This window comes from Cyrtonyx montezumae, unplaced genomic scaffold (genome assembly GCF_038088225.1).
Source record: "Cyrtonyx montezumae isolate F1298 unplaced genomic scaffold, pur_monq_1.0 scaffold_1, whole genome shotgun sequence".
In the NCBI taxonomy this organism is placed as follows: domain Eukaryota; kingdom Metazoa; phylum Chordata; class Aves; order Galliformes; family Odontophoridae; genus Cyrtonyx; species Cyrtonyx montezumae.
In genome coordinates, this window is record NW_027071825.1 from 3820228 (window position 1) to 3838958 (window position 18731).

The window sequence follows — 18731 nt, forward strand, 5'->3', positions numbered from 1 at the left end:
CTCTGAGTCCTATCTGCTTGCTCCAGTGTGGGGAGCACCAGTTGTGCATGTGTTGTGCTGTGAATGGCTCTGCATAGCACCACCAGGCACTGAGCAGTGAGTGCCATGTCTTTGAGCTGGTGGCACTGCCAGCACCGCCAGACTTCTTGTGCCTGAACAGCTGCGGGGAGGACAGGGCAGGGCTGAAGCAGGGTCTGGAAGGCATCCAGCTTGAAGGCTTTTTTAGGGGGCAGAGAGCTCTCTGCTTAGCCATATGCGTTGCTTAAGCATATTACAAGTGAAAGTTTGTGCCTGAGCAAAAGCCTCACGAATGCTGTTGAAGCTCAGGAGGATGAGCAATCAAGGAAGCGTGGGGAGGGCAGACAGCAAGGTAAGCACTTCAGCCTGGCTGCGATGCCAAAATCAATGCGTAGCCATCAAATTCTTCCAGCCTAGCACCATCTTTTCCATTTATTTTATTTTATTTTATTGACAAACATAATTCCAAAATAATAAAATTCGCCCTGATTTACAATTATTATTGATAATATAAGCACATGCAGCTTGCAGCATTGCTAGCTTGAGCAGATGAAGAGCAGGCCAAGAGGAGGATGCTGCTTATTGTGGGGTTATGGGAAGGGCCTCTAGCAGCTGCTACCATTCTGCTGCTGCTCACGGATGTTGCTGCAGTGCTCAGCCCCTTCAGCATCAGCACACATCTCAGAGAGGGTCAGGGTTTGTTTCAGCATCTTCATTTGGGGCCATGAAGAGTCGCTGTTCAGCCATGGAGGGTCTGGGGGGCAAGGCAAGAGGAATCATCATCCTGTCAGAGGGCAAAAATTTAACAAATAGTTTTAAGGGCTTAAAATAAATCTGTCTTCATAACCCGACTGCAGTGCTTTTTTCCTTTGATGTGTTATAGAGGTAATGATACCTCTACAGTGAACTCAATTAACCTTCTGTAGCGTTCTGTGTGACAGGGAATCCTAAATCTTCTTTTTTATGAGCGTATGTGCAAGATTTGAAGCCACTTTGAACTTAGCATTAATAAATGCCATTTCCTAATTGGTGCCCATTTGTTTGTGTTGTTTTTTTCTTTTTTAACAGTGAGGAAGACATGGTGACTGTGAGCAGAATCTAGCGTTCATGGTTGGAAAGAGCTTCCCGCATAGAAGTGAGGTAATTTTTCTTCTTTTTTAATTACTAACCATGCAAATCTGTCACTCGTGTCGATGCAGTTTGGGAGCTTCTGTTGCTTAATGATGTCATGAGGTGATCTTCAGAAATTGAGCCCTGCCTTTCTGCATGGCTGGGTATAAATGGACGCTGCCCATGAGAACCAGGCAACTCTCCTCTGCCTGAGAAGTGATCCACATGGACAGCCCTATGGAAATGCTGTAGAGAAAGGACCAGATAGGGAAAGTGATGTATTTAGGTGTTCACAGCTCAGTGTTCCCATAGATATTTCTTCTGTTCCATGATACATCGTAGTAGGTGCGCGTCGCATCAGCACTCAGTAGTGTACATTTCTGCTTTGCCTCTGAGATCTTCAACTGAACGCATCCTGTGCTGAGCAAAATGTTTTTTTTGTCTGGGAGGGAGAATGTCAGCAAGAAATGAGAAAACAAGAGAAATGGATGATCCCCCGTAATGCATACCTCTATAATATAATCATTGTTGTTTGATAAAAGAGACAATTTCAGCACCTCTCAGTGCCCTGCTAGGTATGTTTGGATTTATTATTCAAAAAGGCACAATCAGATCTCTTCATTCACTTGACAAATGGGAGCTATTCAATTCAGTATCTGCCTCTTATTTATAGCATGTGCTGGGGTGATTTATACGCTAGCTGCAGATCTTCCAAAACAGTTTTAATTAGCAGCATTGGCTATTAGAGTTGAGAGTCCCAGAGCTTCTCAGTCGTATGTGTCCCTTTAATACTGAATAGAAATCTTTTTGCCAGGCAGTGCTTGTCACTTTTCTTATACCCCCAGCACAGGGGCGTACCTGTGCAGCAGCAGCTGGGGGGGTGCACTCATGCATGCAGCTCTGAGGTCAAGGCAGGTAATGCCATTTGCTGCCATGCCTTGGGGAAGCAGGGCAGTCCGTGGGGCACTGCCACTGGCATCACACAGGGGTTTGCAAGCATCACCTGTGACTTCTGTTCTGAGAACAAAGGAAGCACAGAAGATGCCCCAGCCAGCTGCTGAGGCTGCCTGCGTGGGTGATGCTGGATCCCGCTCTGCATTTTGGTGCTTGGAGGATGAAGGAGAGGAGGAGGCAGGAATCATTGAGCACACCCTGTGGTTGGAGCAGCTGCTGTGTCGGTTTTCCTCTGTGTGTTGTCTGATGATATAAGTGAGTATTTCCCTCCAGTGTTCCCTTATCCTCAGAGCTGCTCTGGCTTGTGGTCTAATTGGCACCCAGAGGTAGGAGCAGCGTGAGGCGTGCGGAGGTGAGCTAGGGAAGGCATGAGCTGGAGTCTCTATTATTTTCACGCATCTGGTAAGAATGTAATCCCTTTGAGACCTCTCCCTATCTGTCAAACCTGAGATGAGCCAAGAGGTTCAGAAGTTATTTGGGGAAGCAATGACTGACAGAACAATTGCACTGCTCTTGTGTTTTTATTTTTTATTTTTCCTGTGAAACCAGGCTAGAAAAGCACACAAAACATAAAGAGCACTTTTGGCGTTTTATGTGCTGCACGTAGCATGCAGAATGCTCTGTTGTTACACTTCCACTGATCCCTTTCTGACATGAGCAATGCAGTCATCCTGCCTTCGAATCAAATAAGCCTTTGTACTATTTGTCACCATCACGCAGCCGGTGTGTGTGTAAACTTGATGTCTGCTACATCCCCACTGCAAGTGCTGCTGCGTGTGGGCAGTTCTGATCGGTCTCGTTGGATTTTCTCCAGCAGCCCAATGCCAGGCAATGATACCTACTCTGGAAATTGAGTAAACCTTAGAAGAATCTGAAATTTGAAGGAGATGAGGCTGAGAAAAGTTCTTTGCTGTCCAGCCAGCACCATGTAGCAGTTAGAAGACCAACAGGAAACAAGAAAATAGATGAGGACATAAACCCCTCTAGAGAAAGGTTTCCTGAGAAGCTAGAAATAAGCGTGGTCAGGAGGAAGAGCCATCAGTGTGAGGAGCAGCAGGTGAATGGCACTGGCTCCAGCACCTGATGGGCTCTGCAGCTAGGACAGTAAGACAGCCTCAAGTTATAAACAGGTCAGCTTGCTTTGCTGTGAAAAAGTCAAGGCCGATGAACACAAGCTAGATTTTTATTCTTTTATTAATCCAAGAGCATCCTATTTAGGCATTTATATTTCCCTTTCTGATCTTACTGATGAAGCATGTTGTTTAAGGAAGCTTTCACGTTATTAGTATGTTTGATTTTGCCTTTGAGCCAAATGAGTAGTAGTTGTTAAGCTGTTTTTGGGTATTACACGAAGTGCTTTTCTACTGCAGCCCTCATAGAGTGAAGGGCTGAATTTGATGGTGTTATCTCCTGATGATCAGAAGTGAAGAGCTTTCAGTGCCTCTGTACTGTAGGACTGGCTTTGGCAGATAGATTGGCCATTGCACATTTCATTGTGTTTAAATTCAGCCTTAAATTAGTGAGATTTTTCTCTTAAAATTCCTCTTTCCCCAACACTCTGAAAACGATTTTTAGACATGAACTGAGAGAGAAAACGAGAGAGAACAGTTCTGTTCATAAACACTTAAATATTAAATAATGCATTAGTCAGCGGCACAGCCTGAACTCTGCCTGGGAAAGGTACTTTGAAATTACCAAAATATTAACATTGTAATTATTGAGCATGGATAATGGTCATGAATTATGGATCAGTCAGGTTAGCACAGTCACAGCCGCCTGACAGAGAGAGGCACGATGGCCACGTGAGGGAAGATGACTGAGGATTTTAATATTTCCATACACTCCTCTCTGTGAAGGAGGCTGCTGGGGGGCTGCGAGAGCCCACCAGTGTTTGGTCCTGATGCCACTGGGGCCTCCCCATGGTCCAGCCCAGCTGGAAAACCAATTTTGCTTCTCCTTCTTTACTCTTTGGAGGAGAGCTGTAATACGTGTTAGACTTCTCTGGGGGTAAACTTTTGAGATTCGATGACCTTTGTTAATCAGGGAGGGTTTTGTTGTTGTTGTGAGGTCTGTGGGAAGATTTTATCTTATGTATGCTGGTTGCTTGCTTTAAAAAGTCTCTTAGTGAATTTAGGATTTCCCAGCTGCCCCAGAAAGGCCAGAGGGGGGAGGTGGGAGCAGCTGGGGGGCAGAGCTGTGGGATGAACCATCTTAAAGCATTTTCAGAAGGAGGGAGAAACCCATAGGAACACACAGCACTGGGGGACAGGGGCTGCATTGGAGAGGCTGGCCTCAAGCAATGCTGCAGACACGTTTGGAGTGTCTAAGGAGACAGCATGCTGACTGACAGCATGCTGTTGTACCATGCTCATTTTTCCTTGCAGCATTTTGCTGCTGCAAAAGCAAGTTTTTTTGTGCTTTCAACAAAAAGCCCCTTGTCCCTAAAGTAATCTCAAGTCCTACGTGGCTCCAAGGGGGCTGATACAGACCCCACATTTAGGGAGAGGGCTCTGCCATGCAGGTCTGCTTTATGTCACTGCTAAACACGCTGGGTGGGGGATTTCACTCCTTCCAGACTCTATAGCAGTGGGGATCTTCTCTCCTTCCAGCCTCTATAGCAGTGATTGCGGGGACCTCATTGCTCTGAGTTCAACCCGCAGAGGAAAAAGAGTTGATTGAGGAAAGGGCAGATGTCAGAAGGCAGGGACAGTGGATGTCACTGATGTCCTCAAGGCTGCAGTGTTTTGCTAGGAAGAGTCCTTACCAAAGAAGGTCTGTCTCTGAATTTTTACGTGTTTTAGCCAATCCCTTTAATGGTGTTTTAATGCCTTTTGCTGTATTCAGGAGCGGTTTTCACCTATGAGCCCTGGCATGCTGCATCTCAATGAAGATAATGTGGGTAGATGTCTCACAAATTAGTTTCAGTGCAGTGAAGTCTTTCGTTTCCTACTGTGCAGCTCTATTGTTCACCCCACTTAGCGTCTTCAGATGATGCAGGGGAGCCTGTTCTCAAACTTACTTTCAAATTTACATCAAGTCTTGGAGTATAATTGCACTACTTGTTACAGGGAAGCACGTTTGGAGACTTTGAGTCACAGAGGCATGTTGCCTGGCAGATGTGAGTTTGCACAACTTTTTTAATGCTTATAAGGGGCAAAACATCTTGAGCACCAATAACCCTTCCTTACAGCACAGATGCTTCACTTGGGGTGTGAATTTGGACTTCAGTTTGGGGTTTGACTTCAGCCCAGGTGCTGCTAGGGCTTGTCCTGTGGCAGCAGAGTGTGACCAATGCTCCTTCTTGCCATGATTAAAGAACAGAGCTCTCTCTTTAACGAGTTCATCCCTCAAAAATTAATGGAGAAGTTATGGGCTAGAAACATTTCTGTCCAATTCAGAACACACAAAGTCTGAATATGAATGATTTAAAGACTTACAGGAAAGCATAAAGATGTAGAAGTGAATTTACTGCTTTGTTCAGTGCTGCAGATGTGTGAGGGCTCTTCAGCATGAATTAAAGAAAGGTTCCGGACATGAGATATTCAGTTTAATTCAGACCATAGTACAGTCAGGGAGAAGACAGTGATGTATTTTTACAACCAGATCGAATTTTCCTCCCTGGATTGCAGCTATGATGGGTCTGGTCCTGTTTTTATCCGGACAGAGTTGTGTGATATGGGATAACAGGCAAGCTCTGTCTGCTGACATTTGGCTCATATCCCAACCCCAACAGTGAGAGCTGATAGTGAAAAATCCCTGTTGAATGTGATGTTCTTCTGCCTGCCCTTTATCAGCCTCCAGTCGTTAATGACTCACAGATGCCTTCACCTTGCTAGTGTCCACCAGCAGTGAGGTGTGCATTTGCCAGCATCGTTCATCCCCCCATTGTATCTTATTCATCCCCTCTACAAATGAAGATGGTACCAGTTCTCCTTTAGAGCTGGCATCTGAGCCTTTTGGCTTCTTTTGTCTTTCATCTTTTTGAGGTCGAGTGTGCCTGGGTTACAGTCAAGGTTGGGTATGCTTCCTGCCTCAGTGCTTGAAGTGTCATTTCTTGTTCCAGTCTCTCCAGATCTTCACTTTGACTTTCTGACCACCTTTGTTTACAGACCTGCCACTTGCCTGGAGCTTTTACTTTTCCCGGAAAATGTGAAATAGAGGTGACAGAGGAGAAGCTGTTTCTGTGTTGGGGTTTGTTTTAGGCTTCCAGGAGCTTTTTTCCCTGTTTATTCTTTTGATCAGTTTAAGAATTTCCAGAAATGGCTCTGAAATAACCCCATTATGCAGCCTCTGATTTGCATGGACCACATTTACCAGCAGCTGGTGTAATGAAAACCCGAGAAAGTGAGGCAGTCTGAGGTGGAAATGCCAGAGAGACAGCCACCTCTGTGTCATTTGTGGTGGGGATGAGCAATAGAGGAAAACTGGGAGAGGCAAAGGTCTGGCAAACAGGCATCATATAGATAGGGTTGAGCCACTCTTCCATCTCAGCTCTGCAGTGTGTCGTGCTGAGATGAAGATCCCATTTCCTAGCTGTTATGTCCTGCCAAATGTTCCCTGAAAAAGCAAATAAGCAGCAAGGAAAGACATTAAAAATGCACTGAACTCAAACAGGTGGAAAAGTTCGACAGACCCCAGATGGTGTTACGTTGGACAAATGTCCAGATTGCATTGCATCTTGCTTCTGGAAGAGAAAGGTGATATTCTTCCTTGTCTGCTTGTCACAGCAGCACACTGCACTGTGAGCAACGTGTGATTTTTAAAAGCCTGGAGAGACGGAACTCAGAATTTAGCCAAAGAAATTGTTTGGGAGCTTTTGGGTTTGGCCATTGTGACAGTGGGGTGAGGACTGCAGGAGTTCTCAGTAGCTGCTGCCTCGGTTGCTGTTAAAGATATGGAAATGTTTGGCACTGCTTTACTCAGAGGAACATCAGAAATGTCAGTTGGCAGCAGTCTTGGAACGGGAATGTGCAGGGTGGGAATGATTTTGTTTATTTATAGTAAAATCCATAAGGAATAAAGGGGAAATTGTTATCTCTGACTTACTCTGTGGGTGTGCAAGTGCATGATTGATGGCACGTTAATGTATTTTAGCTCCCTGCTTCAACAATATCACTGGGGAATCTGTCTGAGAAGTATTTGCCTGTATAATCCCAAGTTTTATGCAGGCAAAGCACATTGCATCCACTGCTGTCATGCAGAGTGGGGTCCCATGCCTACAGGAGAGGGTGTGGTGGGCAGCACATCTCTGTGCTGGGGAGAAGAGGGAAGATGCTTCAGTTCTGAATTCAGCACAGTGTTGAGTTTAAAGCGTATGAAGAGGCCAAAAATCCGTCCCCACACAGGCTGGGGGGGGGTTATTTTTATTATTATTGTTTTTTTTCCACGCTGGTACCTGGCCCAGCTGGCAGTGTGGCAGTGCGTGACCTTTCCCACCGGTGAGCAGGCTGCAGGCAGACAGATGTTGCAGCGGCGTTGGCTGCGGATCCCGCGCTCTGTGCCCACATGCTGTGCCCAGATGGTCCTTTGTAGAAACTGCCTCCTAATGCCCATCCCACCTGTTGACACGTGCAGTCTGCCTCGGAAGAATAGCCGAGTTGCTGGGGAGAGGAAGACAAAAAGATGCAGCAGCACTTCTGGCTGTGAAACAAGGCAAGCTGTGTTGTAGCGCGTGGCAAGGAAGCCAACGATTACAGATCTCTCCAAAGCAGAAGGCTTTATATAAATAATACATTCTGGTAATTTACCAGATTGCAACATGTATGGAAATACACAGGAATTTCTTCCTTCCTTCCTTTCTTTTTTTTTTTTTAAAGAAAGGAAGCTTCTGTCCTGAGGAAAAAAGTCAGCGCCGCATTGGGTTGGGTTCTCTTCCTGCATGCTCGGCTTTAGGCAGAGAACAAAAAAAGGGCAAAGAGAACAAATTGACTCTGGAAGCCACCTCTGATGAATCTGGCTTCAGTCCTTCCTTCCAGTGGACATGGCAGTGGAATGGTGGGCTGGAGAGCTGTACGTACATCAGGAAGATCGTCAGCTGATACGTCACACAGACCTTTGCAGCTGTTTATGTGTTTCATGCAAAGTATCTTGGAGGCAGGTGTTTTCCATGCCCCAGAAAGAGTTTTACTGGTTCTTCTGCTGAGGAAGTTGTCATTCAGCAGCATTATTTATTTATTTTATTTGGTTATTTCGTTTATTAAACATGTTTTATTTATAGAGCATGCTTTCTAGAGAGCCATTTTCAGAAAAACTTGTGGGGCAGTGAGTTTGCTGATGCTGGGCTGCCATTTGCATGCACCCTGGGGGAGACCAAGGTGTGCTCTGTCCTCTTCCTTTGGACAGGATGGGAGCTTAGAGATGGGCAGATAGACAGAGCTCCCCTCTCCAGCACTGCAGCTGCAGCCAGGGTGCATGCCAGCACCTAGAACTAATCTGCCAGAGCTGGAAGTCACGGTGACATGAGCTGTGACAAGCTCACCAGCCTCTGCTGGTGGATAACTGGGGCAGTGACACGGCTCACTGGGTTTGTAGGGACTTAGGAAGCACTCAGCATCACCTGCAGAAATGAGTTTAGTGGCTGGAACAACTAGTTCCAGCCATCATCCTTTCAAGCATAAGCACGGAAGGATCTCACCAGTAACCTCGTGTCATAGAAGAAGTGTGAATTCGTGTGTATGTGAATTTTTGCACCATCTGTTCCCTTTCCTGCAGCACTGAGTGAGATTTTTTTTCTCCTTTGCTCAGTTCCAAGCAGGTATGTGTGATAGCAGTGTCTGCTACAGCATAGTATACAGATTGCACATTTATTTCCATTAGAACATGTCAATATACAGTCATAGGTGTTATCAGTGCACTGTAGGTAGAAATCTGCTATGACGATAAACAACCTCCTGCCTTTATCTCTTCTGGTCATCCTCTTAATTAAATTGAAATTCCAAAGATATATTTGTAGCACCATAGGCTCATAGAACCATTCAGACCACCAAGATCATCCAGTCCAGCCATCAACCCATGACTGCTCTAGACCACATCTCTCAGTGCCACATCCACCCTTTTCTTGAACACCTTTAGGGACAGTGACCCCACAAGCTCCCTGGGCAGCCCGTGCCAGTACCTTACCATGGTTTGAGGCACCAGTGGCCATCAGCAGCATGCATAGCTTCAGGAGGGTCTGGTTTGTTCTGCAGCCTGGGCTCCCAGCACCTTGTAAGCCTTGCCTGACGATTTCTCATCTTCCAGTTGCATTGCTTTCCCAGTCATTGCAGCTGTGAGCAGAAGCCCAAATGCTGCTCAGTGTGATCATTGATCAAATCAGGATGCAAATGAGGTCCTAAAAGTATATGTATAAAGGGGGAAAAATAGAAATTGCTTGTACAAATGAAAACCTTTCAAATTCGATTTTTTTGTAGCTCAGGCAATCATAGTTTATTAAAATCAGCTGTATATTTTGTATGGCAGCATAATTCTGAGTTTCATGTCTTGGTGTTTGGAATAATTTTAATTAAGCAATAGATTTACAGTTTGTTCCACCAGTAATACAATCTGCTTAGATTATGCACATTTTCTGTAGTTTTGCTGTTTATTACTGTATTCCTTTAGCTGAGCAAATTTATAAAACTAATTAAAACAAGTACTTTTTTGATTCAAATTGTAAATGGAGAACAATGATTGACTGCAAAATGCTTGCTGAGAAAATAAGATCAGTTGTAATACTATAGGTATTTTATAACTTAGTCTTGAAATTGAAAGCAATTATTTTTATAGTAAGTTCTTGGCACAGGCTTTGAGTGTCCTCACAACAGTGGTTGTGGATGCACATCTCTGGAGGCAAGGCTAAACAGGGCCCTGTGGGCAGCCTGGTCTAGTGGTTGTCAACGCTGCCCATAGCAATGTGTTGGAGCTGGATGATTTTTAAGGTCCCCTCCAACCTAAGCCATTCTGTGATTCTCTGATTATGAAGGCAAATGACTTATACATAAATCACACTGCTTCATTAAGGGAGAAACTCAGTCAGCTAAATGCAGAGGTGAGACAGGTTAACTCTGCTGTCATGCCACCAGCTCTGGTGTCACCTCTGATGGGACCTCAGCATGAGTCATTGTTACGGCTGTTGCTGTCCTCAGTCTTCTGGCAGGAATGGCATTTCTTGTTTCACCTTTTGTGACTCTGACAGCAGTATAAATGTTAGGAGAAATTCTCAATCCCTGCTTTTGACGATGGTGCAATTAAAAACTTTTCTTGGCATGTCTGCGACGTGTGGCTGCACTCTTTGCAGTATTACTACCCCCCATACCTCTCTTGGTGTGTAATTTGTAGTAGTAATACCCAGAGAGGGATATCAGGGTGCTCTTGGGACCAGCGTGCCATACCCTTTTCTGTCAGTTTCTTCACAGCTGCCAGCTTATTCTTTCCTTCCCCGGTGCTCTGGGAGCTGGTGAGTAATGGTGGTGATGATGGGACGTCATCACAGCTGCAATGAACGATGAAAAAAAGTGCAGGATGGTTTTGGCTGGCACAAAGTGTGATAGTTTGGGTTTGGTTTTTTTTATGCCTTTGGAGCTTATAAAATTGATGAAGACATGGCAAAGATTTTAAATAACCACAGTGAAGGGTTTGTGTGTTCTTCAAACCCCATATGGACCTGCTCACTGTTGTAGTCTGTTCCCACCTGCAGACTGACTGCATTAACTCACACCTTGAGCAGAAACAGAGCAGGCAGAGAAAGGCAGCATGAATGCCACTCCATCGTGTGTTGTTCCTGACCATTTGGAATAGTGTATGTGTGTGTTGGTCTCCCAGTGCTTCCCCCAGGCCAGGAGCCCATGGCACTGCAGCTGCTGTACTTTCATTTCCCACCTCCCCAACACTGCTGAAAGCCACAGCCAGGATGTCCAGGTGCTGTTGTTGCCATACACTTTTGCATACAGCTCTTCTGCGAGGATGGAGTTGCCCCCAAGTGTGTACCCCGAAGATAACGCAGCCCAGGACCACAGCCAAGTGTCAGGAACACTGCTGCACATTTGGGATTTTGGGTTCCTGCATCCCCCAGCACTAAATACTCCTGTCCTCGTTCATGCAGCCAAATCCATCCCAATCCTCTGCCTTTGGGTTGGTCACAGTGCACTGCTGGTTTTACACACCAATACGCTGCCACGTAGCACCTAAAATCGGTCATAAAAACAGACAGTGGAATGATGCCACAGCTCTATTAGTTCATATTTTTATAAAGCAGCAGGAATTCAGAATGTAGCTCCTTTAATGTCTCATTCAAGCAGACAGTAACAGTGAAATGTATTTTATTTGATGCCCAAGAGACGCATGCTAGCTTTTATAGTGACAATAGAAATCTACTTGTATTCCTAACTCTTCATGAGAAACATTGATAACTTAATTCAAAATAAAGGCATTCGGGATTTCTGAATTACACCACACCTGTCCTGGAGGAATGTCAGTGCCATGTTGAAGGTGGTGGTGCTTTCACTGTGGTTGTGTTGCCATGGGTTGTATCTGTGGTGGTAGTATTGCCTAAGGCGGAGCTGTTGTGAGATGTGTGTGCCTCTGGTTGGTAACATGGGGAAGAGAAGAGCCGTGGGTCCTGAGATGGGGTGTGCTTTGGGAATGGTCACCACCCCCTCCTTTCCCATTTTCACGGAGAGACGTTGTCATCCACCATGAGTTAGGGAGTTAGGTTGCCAAGGGTGCTTAACAGCAAGCAATAAGGTTAGTTGTCCATTGAGTGCGCTTTATTCATCCTACAGATGGAATTTATTTGTTACGTTTCTTGTTACGGTGGTGAATTACCCCACAGTAGTGAAGCCTTGGGCACAGGTGACCTTGTAGTCAATCTTGACTGTTTCATTTTGCGAAGGGTTAAAGGGAGACTCGTTTCATTTTTATAGGAGAACTCTGAGGTCTCTATATTAGCTCTATAAGAAGTGGCAAGATTCTGCTATTACCTTAAATGTAAGATCTGCTATGTGTTAAAATAAAGTGGAAGGCTGTGTTAAATTGGCATAAGGCAGAAATTACCCTCATATTCTGAAAGTGGCACTGATACCGCACAGAAAATAGTCTATTTAGAGATCATTTTGCTGATATTTTTCTGCACTGTATCCTTTTCTTGGAGGAAAACAAGCTCTTGGTGGCTGAGGAGTTCATTTTCTCCTGCTGCTGCTTTTTCCATTGAAGTCATCATAATCCTCCATTTGTGACATCAGAGTTCCTCGCTGGTGAGATAATTATGATTTCACAAACTGAAGATTATGACCTTCAAATGAGGAAGGCACAGCAGGGAGGACCAATTCCTGAGCAATAGCCATCAGATATTTGTGAAATATTTGCAAAAATGTCCTTGCAGTTAAAAAAAAAACGAGGGAAAGAGGGCAGGAGGGAAACATCCAAAAAATATTATCAGCAGAATGATTTGCCAGCCAGCTTTTTTTTTTGTTGCTTTTTTATTTTTTTTCAAGAGTTTTCCATTTGGTGCCTATGATTCTCTAACCTGTCTCATTTAGCCTTAATGAACACGAGACATTTTTTTAGCGTGCCATATGTGCTGTGGTCCTTAAGAAAAACAAAATGCATCTAAATAACTTCTCTTTTGTGTTCTGACTCTACCCAATCATAATTTACATTTTGCACAGTCTGATGCCCATCTGCAATGTCTTTACTATCAGAGAAGGTAATAAGAAAGGGAAGAAAAAATATAGGAACATGCTGAATGGCTGACACAAGATAACCTGGCTGGGAGAAAATAATTTTTGTTCCTGTGTGAATGAGCAACACTGAAATAGATCCTGTGCTGTGGTCCAGCTCCTGTATCATAAGTCTCCAGCAGCATCCATATGTTAAGAGAGCTGGTGGGTCCGTGGGCTACATCTGGATGTGGAGCATGGCTGCTCTTGTTAAGAGAGTAGAAGGTGGATGAGGGGTCTAGGGCTGGGGTACAAGGAGCAGCCACTCATCCGGAAGATGAGCATCGCCTCTTGGCTTGGAGTTCTGGCCATACTGGGGAGCCTCCGGCCTTGGCTGAATCCATCTTTGTAGTTACAAGGGATTCAGCAACCCCAAACTCTTCCTTCTCCACATCTTGCTTCATCCTGAAAAGATGGAGGGTCTTTAAAGGACATTTCTCTCAGTTTCCTCATCACCTGTAAGTATTTCACTTCAGTAGCCCAAATCAGGTAATGCCAAGTATCCCTTGTCTGCAGTGGTACCCATTCAGAAACCTTTCATTTTGCTACTGGGAGTTGAAAGGGCTGTTGCAGCCCTGTAAGATCTGGAGTTACTTCATCCCAGATTTTATAGATTTGGAATTTACAAATTGGCTACAGCAGTCAGAGTAGAGCTTCGAGCATTTTCCAGCTTTTGTGGAAGACCGGCCATGGATTTTTGACTCACAGACTCTGTAAATTTAGCAGGTGATTTAAGTGGCCAAAAAAAAAAAAAAACAACAAAAAACAAAAAACAAACAACAACCCACCAAACCAGCATTTTTTATTTATATGACACATGGAAGAGAAATTCTTGGTATTAATATTAACCTCCAATGGGGCCCTGAGCACAAGCAGAGGTGGGAGGCAGGGGACGGCCCACTGACCTGGAGGCACAGGCACGTGGCTGTTTGGTTAGGGGTGAGTGGGGACACCTTTGGCATTGGGTTTCATGTCAAAGACCTCCTCCAGGTGTCCTAAGCCAGCTTCAACTCTGTTCTCCTTCCTCTAAAATAGGGGAGTGCTATCTGTACACAGCTCTGAGATGCAGAGCAGGATGCACTCCCTGTGGGGTAGGTGTATTGTGGTCGTTTGAGAGCAGTCACAGCTCATGGAACCTTTAGCTTGGCCATCTGCATGTTGGAGCCTCAGACCCCCTAAGTGTTTCATGATGTCTGTTCTGAGAAGCAGAGGAAGAAAGCTGTCTCCAGGAGTGAGGTGGAGCCAATTTACAGTCAGAAACACAACTCCAGTCCAAATCCAGCAGTCCCACTCAAATCTACAGCAAACTGCTTGTGATCGGGACACACGCTAATAACTATTCACATAAAATATTTAGCAACTAATTTCTTGTTACAGATGCTTTAGGGAATGCTATAAGTTGCTTGAAGAGAATTGAAAAAAAAAATAAAAAAAAAGAGAGAGAGAGAGAAAGTATTGAATACATTATTCAGTGCACATGATTTGACCAGCTTTAGGAAATGCAGCGTTAAAACACAAGGACCCCGCCGAGCATCTGCAGAATGAAGTAACAGCAGCAGCATGCCAGATATCATAGGAACGAGTATGTATATTGCAAAACAGAATTCACTTAAAATTACAGCTTGAAAACTTTGTGGTTTGGGTGAGAACTGAATGCAGAACGTTTCCCTCCCAGAGCCGTCCCCCTGTGATTTGTGCCTCTCAGAGCAATGGACTATGATTGTTGGTTTTTTTTTTATAGTTATTTCTCCTTCGATTTCACTTTTGCTGAACGTGGATCTGTGGCAATGAACTGAAAAAATAAATAAATAAAAAGGAGCAGAATAAATAAGTATAGACAAATACATGGAGGAGTTCAATTATCATTTTCCCCGATTGGAACTGCATTTTAACAACTACATCTTCTGACTGACAGCTTATTAATACTAATTACATTAGATATATGCAACGTAACTAATGCACTGGTACTTTCAATTATCTTCCCTTGTCTTCATTTGTTCAGCTGTTCTCCCACCCTCCCTTTCCATGCCCTGTGACTGCCACCTCCAACTGCAGTTGGGGGCACATGGGTCAAGTTGTCCACGAGCACAAACCTTTCATTTCTTACAATGAGAAGAACTGCCCCAGCCCGTGGCATGTGTTTGAGTGCTCCTGGGTGTGCAATGGGACATGGCAAGAAGGGTGCTAGCAGCCCTGACTGCAGTGCTGAGTATGGGGGGAATTATCTGAGGATGTCTTGCCCCATCCAAGGATGGCACAGCACCTTGGTCTGAGTTCTACAGCCATTCTTGTAGTTTTCCTTGAATGCAGTGCTAGTCCCACTGAATACTCAGTGCATGTTTTGGTGACCTGAGACTTGGGCAGCACTGATGCACCCCTTCCTAATGATGAGTGCCTTTTTCTTGTACAAAGTCATGGCCACTTCCCCAGGTCCTTATTGAGACCAAAGTCCCCAACACTTGTCTTGCCTTTGTTTCTGTCTGATGTTTTTTCATGTCTAATGAATTGTCAATCACCTATGCAAATGAGGGTAGAAGAGACATTTAAAGGTTATTTATAATGCATTAAAATATTATGAAATCAATCATTTCAGTTTTCACCGTTTCCCCTCATTAGCTTTGTTTAGATCTCTAACTCTTTGCATTTTATTGCTGCAGCAGTTTATGTAAGAATACAACTAGTTTTTTATTTTTTTATATAAGTTTACTGATTGCTAAAGAGTCTATGGCAGTTGACATGGAAGTCAAGGAGGCTTTGATTAGGCTTTGCTGATCTGTATATGTTTGCCAATGAATGACACGTATATGTCTTAAAAGATCCATTTAAAAAGCAGGCAGTAGTATCCTATAGCAGTTACACTTTAAAGAAAGAGCCTGAGATGAACGTTCATGTGAATGACATATATTTAAGAGAACTTCAAGAGTAATCATTGACTACTCCATGCTGAACGTGAGTGTAGAGACCCTTCAGTGTCCATTAAGTATTTACACTGAGCCCTTATACAGTGGCTGTGGCTTGGTTGTAGTATCCTGTAAATGCTAAAAGTTAGATTGGAGCCATGGTCAGACACAAAATAGAAAGGTTATCCAGTTGAAAAACAACAACAACAACAAAAAAAACCTTGATAAAATTGGACTTGCCAGTGATTTCCAATAGCAGGTCCTCACACAGCGACTGATAGGGCTTGCTCTTTGCACCAGTGATGGCAAGTGGTGAGTCAGGCTTTGCCCAGCATGCTTTGTGCTGTGCTTGCTTTCCTTGAGGTGACTTGAGTGGTGCTGGAAGGCCATGTGTGTACATGGCATCCCAACATCCCTACAGATTTATTTTACAGATGAGGTCCCTTCCAACTCCTACAATTCTGTAGTTCTGTGATGTTTTCCAGAGGACCGTGTTACCATTTTGCTTTTACTGGTGCCCATAAGAAAGCACTGATGGGTCCATGGGGTGTTTGAGGTGCTGCAAACAATGGAAAGTGGCCCTGCTTGCATTCCTTCTGGCACAACACTCCAGCACCCTGTACTTCTCAGCAAGAAAGGAATCCAGCTGGGCTCAAGGCAGTGACAAATCTATCACCTGTCCTCTGTAGAAAAGACCAATAACTCATGATTGCTGGTTTAAATGTAGCTTTGGTTCTGTGGGCACTGAGGGAGCTGATGGTGTTCTCCGCAGGGTGGGTATGTAGCTCTTGAGCTACTGAACTATACTGAGCTATACTGAACTTAAATGATAGGCAAGGCTGTGCTTTTCCTGTGAGCTAAGTTACTAGTTAAACACAATAGAAGTTCTGCCCCAGAGAAGGAAGGTTAAAATTGAACCTCAGTTTTTACTTTTTTTTTAGTGGAGCTGGATGCTAATTAAAGATTAATCTTCTCTAGTCTCAGTGTTTTGAGCTCGTTAAGCTTTTAGAGTGGTTTCCAGAGCGTGAGAACCAGCCTGTACAGCTCAGTTCTGGGGTCCTTGTTAGCTCTCCTTCCACTTTCAGCCTCAAAAAGCAAACCTGATATTTTCAATAGCAAGCTTGCTTGTGTGGAGCTTCTGCGTTCTTCTGCACATCCCACAACTTCAGATCAAAGCACTCAGGAAAGCCCAGGGTGTCAGAGATTGGCTCCAAAACTCCATAGCAAAGGGGAGGTATGGCAGGAGGTTCTCACCACCCAGTCCAGCAGCAGCACTGGGTCTTGCATTTGTGTCTTGCCCTGCTCAGTTAATTCACCTTCAACTCTTCCCTTTCATCTCTCAAAGTAAACGAGTGGCTATTTTAGCAATCTTGTGGTAAATCTGTAACATTTATTTGAAAAAGAGCTCAGAAGATTACCTAGGTGTCCAGCTGTGATAATACTACCTACCTCATGAAGTGCCGTAGGTGACTTTGGAGACACAAAGCAAATTGAGGATTACATTAACTTCCTTTTGATTTGCTAAAATTATTAATCTGCTATCACCAACTCTCACGTAGTGAAGGGTTATTGCTTTGTTAAGGATAACTGCATAACTATGTTTGATATGCATGCTAAGTGCTGCCTTCCAGTCAATAAAACCTGTTGTGATTGTATCTGTAGCAGAGGTTGGTAGGTCTCTTTTGTTTTTGACTAATGCTTTCTTCATCATAGTAGCCTGCATTCATATTCAGTCAATAGAATCGGTTCTGCACACAGTGTAATTTTGTAATATAACAGCTGTACCTTGAAGCTTTCTGATTTTATTTTTGATTTTTTGATATTTTTTTTCCTCCTCGCTGCATGGCAGATCTGTGTTACAGCATCCAAAGAAAGTCAGTGACTGAACTGCCAGTGCAGTCCCTTTTCCCAACACTTTCTAGTTAGTAATTGTGGAGACCTAACGCTGTGTTTGCAAATTAATGATTTTAGTGGTATATCCATTTTATATAGCCCTGTTGTCAGTGCTGGAAGGCGGTCTGGTTGGCTCTGCCACAGACAAGGCCTCTTTGGAAGGTCAGTTTGCTCTATTTTAAGGGAAACCATTTCCAGGGAAGTACTCCAGCAGTTTCATTACACTTCATTGTCAATTTCCAACTTTTCCCAGCATCCTGTGGTCCCAGTGCCTGTGTGATGACATGCAGTATTTGTCTTTAGCAAGAGGGAAGCAGGTATTGCTCCTCACAATTCAGTGAGACATGATGGTCTGCACCCACCTCTGATATCTGCTTTGTCCCATTGAGGTCTGACAGAAGACCTATTAGAGCCCTTACAAATGTGTCTTGCAGCAGGACATGCCAGCTGCAAAATTTAAGAGCTATAACGGTAGCAGAGCTCTGATAATGAGTTTTACAAATAATTAGCTGTAGTACTTCTTTGTTTCTTAAAAGGGCAACTGTTGATGAACTTGCTATGCCACAATTAGGAGCTCATTAGCAAGCAATACTCAAGGTCAACAAGTAGCTGAAGGGGAGGTTTGTAGGAGTGCTTCATGAAATAGTGAAATCAGAGGAATGAGAGTGAGGAAACGAAACTTTGGTTCCACGATGGGCTGTATATTTTCTGCAGACTGTGGGGACAAGGTGGAATCTGGTCCCAAGAGGTCAGGACTGAAGCTCGCCTTATTTGCCATGGTTTGTGTTCACAAATGTTATGCTTTGCTGTGTCAGTGAAAATGGCACTGTGTCCTCTGTTTATTTTTCTTTTGCCAAGCTGCAGAGGTCTGTATTTTTAGGAACACAAATGTGTTCCTTTTGATATTGCATGGACTGCTTCTCAAAAAGAGTTACTACATTGGTTTTAGTCCTTTCTAGTTTTCAGTCTCTTCGGAGAAATAGTAATCCTAAAAAAGCTGGCAAAAAAGCATTTCCTTGACTGCTGACAAAACAACAGGTGATACTTTCCATGAATCTATTTACTCCATCAGGAAAGGGCTTCTAGGAAATGTTTGATCTTTTATATATGCCTGTCTGAAGATGTCGTTTTCTGTGGTTAAATCTGCCTTGCCTCCCTAACT

General features: G+C 44.1%; 1 protein-coding gene across 3 annotated transcripts in view; it reads left to right on the forward strand.

The window, feature by feature from the left end:
- Positions 1 to 309: 309 nt before the first annotated feature.
- DAB1 (DAB adaptor protein 1) overlaps positions 310 to 18731 on the forward strand; it is a 181012-nt gene continuing 162590 nt past the window's right edge. For all 3 annotated transcript variants that reach the window (XM_065738277.1, XM_065738315.1, XM_065738299.1), the window contains exons 1-2: positions 310 to 370; positions 1087 to 1158. The gene's annotated coding sequence lies outside the window, so the exon portion shown is untranslated. The remainder of the gene's footprint in view (positions 371 to 1086; positions 1159 to 18731) is intronic.